This window comes from Eubalaena glacialis, chromosome 4, assembly GCF_028564815.1.
Source record: "Eubalaena glacialis isolate mEubGla1 chromosome 4, mEubGla1.1.hap2.+ XY, whole genome shotgun sequence".
NCBI classification, from domain to species: Eukaryota; Metazoa; Chordata; class Mammalia; order Artiodactyla; family Balaenidae; genus Eubalaena; species Eubalaena glacialis.
Genome location: NC_083719.1, coordinates 158,209,140 through 158,215,933, shown reverse-complemented (window position 1 = coordinate 158,215,933; position 6,794 = coordinate 158,209,140). Strand labels below are relative to the sequence as shown.

At 44.0% G+C, this 6,794-nt stretch overlaps 1 non-coding gene across 1 annotated transcript; it reads right to left on the bottom strand.

Annotated features, from left to right (window-relative positions):
* Window positions 1-621: 621 nt before the first annotated feature.
* LOC133091559 (U6 spliceosomal RNA) lies at window positions 622-728 on the bottom strand. Its single transcript, XR_009700903.1, has one exon. It is a non-coding gene; the product is annotated as a U6 spliceosomal RNA (small nuclear RNA).
* Between the last annotated feature and the right edge of the window lie 6,066 nt (window positions 729-6,794).

Below are 6,794 nucleotides of genomic sequence, written 5' to 3'. Positions count from 1 at the left end.
CTCACAGATGAGTCGCTCACTATCTCTAGAAATTGGGAGAGAGGGTGGGGTATGATGAAGCTTTCATTCCTGGAGGGCCATGTGTTCACCATGGTACAGAACTGCAGCTATGCCACGATCAGTTACTGGAGGCAAAAGTCAATAATGGAAGTTAGAAATGATAGAATCCACTCCCAAGGAGTTGGTTCACTGGATGCATAGGGAAATGCAAAGTAACAAGAAATAAGCGAAATACACTCTGCCTTGGTTATTGTTATCTGTAATAGCTAAAATGAAAGCAAAAGAGAGTGTTGAGGCAGATCCTGAGACTGGGCCAAGCTTGGATTACAGCTGGTCTGAGCTATAGACAGTAGTCTTAGGGCCACTATCGGAGGGAAAAATGATACTGAAACAACAAACAGTGAAGATGGTTGGAATGAGTCAAGAGGGACTGGGGAAAAACAAAGGGAGGGTCATGGGACGCATCCTAGCAGCATGGAAATCTGTCAATTATTATTTAGAAAGGGGATGAATAAGGCAGACCTTTATGGGGTCAAAACAAAGGTCGTAATCCAGCACTCTTGGAAGTTTTGTGGACTGATGAGAGCTCTGATATATATATATATATATATATTTATTTATTTAAATATGGAATGCTTCACGAATTTGCATGTCATCCTTGTGCAGGGGCCATGTTAATCTTCTCTGTGTCATTCCAGTTTTAGTATATGTGCTGCTGAAGCGAGCAGGAGCCCCAATAATGAAGGGCCGTAAATAAGTCTGCTTTATTTACCCTTGTATGGAGGAATTTTAAAAGCTGGAAGGCAAAGATGGCTAGAGACCTCCAATTACCTGGGGCAATGGTCTGGCAATATAATCAAGATGACTGTCCCCTGCTGGAGGCCCAAGGCCATATGAACTTGAGTGAGTAAAATGGTCAGAGGATGCTGAAGAGACTTTTCTGGGACTCCTTGTTATGAGACCCCCCCATGCACTGTATTCCAAAATCTGTATGTGAAGTCCTAACAGTGCTATAGCTAGATTGGGAGGATATAGGAATGCAGTGGTTGATGGGATAAAGGTGAAAGCTTGGATGAAAATTGAAGGTGTGAACAGACTATGTGAAGTGGTTGCGTCTTCTTTACCTGAATGTATTATGGGGATGGATATTGTGTCTGACTGGGGAAAGCTTCCCCTACCAGCGTTGTAAATCAGAAGGTGTGGAAATCTACCCTTCCTCCAGTATTGATTGGACACGCTAAGTGGGAACCAGTGAGATTGCCTGAGCCCAACAGGTTTGTTAATTTTCTGTACCAAAGCCCGGTGTGGAGTGCAGACTGTAGTTTACAACAAAAGCCTGTGAGTGCCACCTAGTGGCAACTTCTGGGAATTGGGACCAGAATATTTGCATTTGAAAGAAAATCAGTACTAACTAGCTTGCTTTTGGACTCTGAGATTTCCCCTATGACTGAGGGACATAAAATAACCTTGAAACCTGAAATACCCGCAATTCCTTGGGTTATGTTGGAGAAATGCTCTAATGGGGAGGGCAATGCCCAGGAGTGTCCCATCATACAATAGAAATGGTACAGGAACGTGCTACCAGAGAAGGCAAGGGGATACTCACTCTTTTCCTCCAGTGCTGACTCTGGAACCACCTGAAGAGCTGCTGGATCCTATGGCCACAGGATACTTGGGCAGTGCCTTATGAACTGCCCTCCCCTGACCACCAAAGAGCTGCTTGGTTTGTGGATGGCAGTTCCACGGTGAGTGGACAGCTTCCTGTTTGGAAGGCCACCACTTTGATAGAAGAAAATCAAAGCAAATCAACTCAGGGAGACAGATTGCTTTTTTCCTAGCAGTGATGGAAGAATTGGACAATAGTAAAAAGCCCCTATATTTGGGTTTTTACCGACTCACAGACAGGGACCAATGGCCTGGCCGTATGGTCAGGCAGAGGGCAATGGAAAACTGGCCTATTAACAGGATGACCATATGGGGCACAGCCCTGTGGAAACCACTATGGGAATTTGAGGGGTACATTAAAATAGGACATGTGATGCCCAACAGAAGAACCCCTTCCAGGTTTGGAAGATGATTTGAATTAACAAGTAGGTTTCCTGGGGTGCTCACTTGAGGTGGCCACCTGGGTCCATGAAGTGGGTGGACAGGGATGTCATCCTCAGAGTAAGTTTGATGGAGAAATGAACAGACAATTCAAACTGTTTTTTAAATTGAAGTATAGTTGATTTACAATGTTGTGTTAGTTTCAGGTGCACAGAAAAGTGATTCAGTTATATATATATATAAAACTAAAATAATCTGAAAAGGAATATATATATATATATTCCTTTTCAGATTATTTTCCATTAGAGGTTATTATAAGATATTGAATACAATTCCCTGTGCTATACAGTAGCACCTTGTTGTTTACCTATTTTATGTAAAGTAGTGTGTATCTGTTAATCCCAAACTCTTAATTTATCCCTCCCCACCCCCTTTCTTCTTTGGTAACCATAAACTTGTTTTCTATGTCTGTGAGTCTGTTTCTGTTTCATAAATATGTTCATTTGTATCACTGTTTTAGATTCCACATGTAAGTGATATCATATGGTATTTGTCTTTCTCTGGCTTACTTCACTTAGTATGATAATCTCTAGGTCTATCCATGTTGCTGCAAATGGCGATATTTCATTCTTTTTTATGGCTGAGTAATATTCCACTGTATATACGTACCACATCGTCTTTATCCATTCATCTGTCAGTGGGAAGTTAGGTTGCTTCCATGTCTTGGCTATTGTACATAATGCTACTATGAACACTGTGGTGTGTGTATCTTTTCGAATTAGAGTTTTCTCCGGGTGTATGCCCAGGAGTGGGATTGCTGGATCATATGATAACTCTATTTTTAGTTTTTAAGGAACCTCCATACTGTTCTCCATAGTGGCAATCCCATTTACATTCCCACTAACAGTGTAAGAGGGTTCCCTTTTTTCCACACCCTCTCCAGCATTTATTATTTGTAGACTTTCTGAGATGGACATTCTGACTGGTGTGAGGTGATACCTCACTGTGGTTTTGATTTTCATTTCTCTAATTAGCAATGTGAAACTTTTTTTTGTATATGTGTGTAAAACACGAAGAAATAAAGGCATGAAGAGCTGGTTTATACACCATTATGAGTGTGCACTCACACTCAACATGGGGGGCCAAGGGATAGTCCCCACCAGATAGATCCTCTGCTTCTGGGGGAGTGGTACTTGGGGAAGAGGAGGTGGGAAGGATGCTGGTATAACTATACTTTTTTCTTTTTTCCTCACATCACCTCAACCTCTTTTGTCCTACCTGATGCAGTGGTCCTGGGGCAAGGGCTGCAACTGCAGGTGCTGGAAGCAGATATGATCCCTAAGAAACTGTCACTATACCTTTAAACCTTTATATCAGATTCCTAAGGCTCTGATGGTGTGGGTTGTGCCTTCACCCCATCTGACAAAATTGGCGCTGACAGTGAATGCAGCTATATTGCTTAGTAATTGGGACTGCCCACCAGTTCTGTACCCTTTTAACCCTACCCCACAGGAGTGAGAGTGGCCTGTGGGAGGGCAAGTGCTAGACTAGACTTGTATTTTTTTTTAATTAATTAATTTATTTATTTTTGGCTGCATTGGGTCTTTGCTGCTGTGTGCGGGCTTTCTCCAGTTGCAGCGAGCGGGGGCCACTCTTCGTTGCGGTGCGCGGGCTACTCGTTGCAATGGCTTCCCTTGCTGCAGAGCACGGGCTCCAGGTGCGCGGGCCCCAGTAGTTGCAGCGCACAGGCTCAGTAATTGTGGCATGCGGGCTCAGCAGTTGTGGCTCACGGGCTCCAGAGCGCAGGCTCAGTAGTTGTGGCACACAGGCTTAGTTGCTCCACGGCATGTGGGGTCCTCACGGACCAGGGCTCGAACCCTTGTCCCCTGCATTGGCAGGCGGACTCCCAACCACTGTGCCACCAGGGAAGTCCCATAGACTTGTATTGCTGCTGGCAATCTGGACCAGCACAGTGGCCACCCCTAACGCCCCCTCCCAAAGTGGGAAAGTTAGGGTATGAATGGAGAGGAGGAGGAGGAATGGTAGCTGAGCGTAAAGTTTAATGGTTTTTGCAATGAGAGAAATCCAATATTACATTGGTGCCTCGGGAGAGGCTCAGAGTGAGACGTTATTGTCTCTTAGCTCAATTACACCAGATGCTTGAAAGGATGGTGACATGTTGCTGAGACCACTCCTGCTTTTGGAGCCTAAAAGAATTGAATGGAAGTCTGCAAACCTGAATGACATCCATCACTCTGGGAGATATTTCCATCACTGGAATAATTGTTAATGGCCAAGTGGGGCTCTGGTCATGTGCCAGAGCTTTTCAGGTCACGTCTGCTGCCACACTGAGGATAGGGTATAACACTGGCCTTGTTATAATACTGATATTCATAGTCAAATGTATTGGGAAATTGAGTTAAAACCCCCTGAGGAAGTAAAACAGGTGGAAAATGACTGGCCTGAGGAAGAACTGTATTTACCTAATCATCAGCTAATTGCTATGCTAAATAGTTCTGCACAAGTTTATCGTAAAATACAAAGGGGAAAATGAATAATTGAATTAGTACAAAAATATGAAAATGTATGTACTGGCTTTATAGGACAGATAGTTGTTTCTTTAAGTCTATCCCTATCCCAACACTGGCCCCCCGACTCTTAGGCAATAGGATCATTTTGCTGTAAGAGTCTTGGCCAAAAGCAAGGGGTGGCCTATGTCCTAAAGAATTTAACTTTGCCCCAGAAGAGGTCTGGATTTTGCCCTCAGGTTCTGGGTGATATCTTTGTTTCCCCTAAATTATGCCTTATTCTCTGGGGGCCTTGGGCTAGCCAGAGAATAAGGTATAATTTAGGGTGGGTGCTGACGACACCTTAGGGTGGGGACAGGTCACACCAGAAAGACCACACAGGTGATTTAGGGTTACATGGTATCAGTTGATCTGGAGACTGAGATTAACCAATCAATCATGCCTAATTAATGGAGTCCCTAAAACTGAATACTGAGGCTCAGAAGAGCCTCCCTAGTTCACAGTAGTCTGTGTATATTGTCACATGTTGATACTGGGAAAGTAATATATCCTGACTACACAGAAAGAAGGAGCAGAAGTCCCACATTTCTTTTTTTTTAATTTTTAGTTTAATTTTTATTTATTTATTTTTTGGTTGCATTGGGTCTTCGTTGCTGCACACGGGCTCTCTCTAGTTATGGCCGGCGGGGGCTACTCTTCATTGTGGTGCACAGGTTTCTCATTGCGGTGGCTTCTCTTGTGGAGCACTGGCTCTAGGCGCGCGGGCTTCAGTAGTTGTGGCACGTGGGCTCAGTTGTTGTGGCTTGCGGGCTCTAGAGCGCAGGCTCACTAGTTGTGGCACACTGGCTTAGTTGCTCCACGGCATGTGGATCTTCCCGGACCAGGGCTCAAACCCGTGTCCCCTGCATTGGCAGGCGGATTCTTAACCACTGCGCCACTAGGGAAGTCCCAAGTCCCACATTTCATACGTCCCCAGACTCATGAGCTTCTTCCCTTGGCTAATCTTAATCTGTATCCCTTCCCTGTAAGAAACTGTATAATACAGTGTATATAGTGAGTATAATAGCTTTGAGTGGGTTCTGTGAGTCCCAGCGAACTGCCATCCCCAACAGTGGTTTTGAGAAACCCCTGAACTTGCAGATAGGGTCAGAAGTGATGGTGGTCTCGTGTGGAGTGTGTTCCTTCTAACTGTACAGTTTGCTAAACTTCTCACAAAGCTCAGCTCAAGAGGAATCTGAATGATGGGCCTCTCCCTCTGACTGCCAGACAGGTAAGGACTTGCACTCTTAAGAAAATAACCAAAACAAAGCAAAACAATATATACCTCAATATGGTTATACTCCATTATATTTTCCCTCACTTTTATATTCTAGAATCGGTAAAAAAATTATAAGACATGAGAAGAAGCAAGAAAATGTACTTTAATTTTAAAGAGAAAACAGAGTCAATAGAAGAAGTCCCCTCCACATTAAAAAACACCAAGTTATTGGAATTAGCAGACAAGGACATACAACAACTATTATAAATGTATAAAATACTTAATGGGAAAAGGACAAAAATTGGGATAGAGAAGGGGGAATAATGAGTTGAATAGTGTCCCTCAAAAATTCATGTTCACCCAGAGCCTTTGAATGTGACCTAATTTGGAAATAGGGTCCTTACAGATATGGTTATAAAATGAGGTCAGCTTGGGCCCTAATCCAGTGACTGGTGTCCTTATAAGAAGAGGGAAGTTTGGGACTTCCCTGGTGGTCCAGTGGGTAAGAGTTCACGCTCCCAATGCAGGGGGCCTGGGTTTGATCCCTGATCAGGGAACTAGATCCTGCATGCATGCCGCAACTAAGAGTTGGCATGCTGCAACTAAGAAGTCAGCATTGCTGCAACTAAGAAACCCGCATGCCGCAACTAAAGATCCCATGTGCCACAACTAAGACCCAGTGCAGCCTAAATAAATAAATAAATAAATAAATATTTAAAAAAAAAAAAAGAAGAGGGAAGTTTGGACACAGAGAGACACAGGGGAGAATGCCTTGTGAAGATGGAGGCAGAGACTGAAGTGATGCATCTGCAAGCCAAGGAAAACCAAGGATTGCTGGCAGCCCCAGAGGTGAGGAGAGAGGCCTGAGACAGATGCTCCCTCAGGAGGGAACCAACCCTGCTGACACCTGGAGTTTGGACTTCTCCAGAACTGTGACAGAACAAATTGCTGTTTTTGTAAGC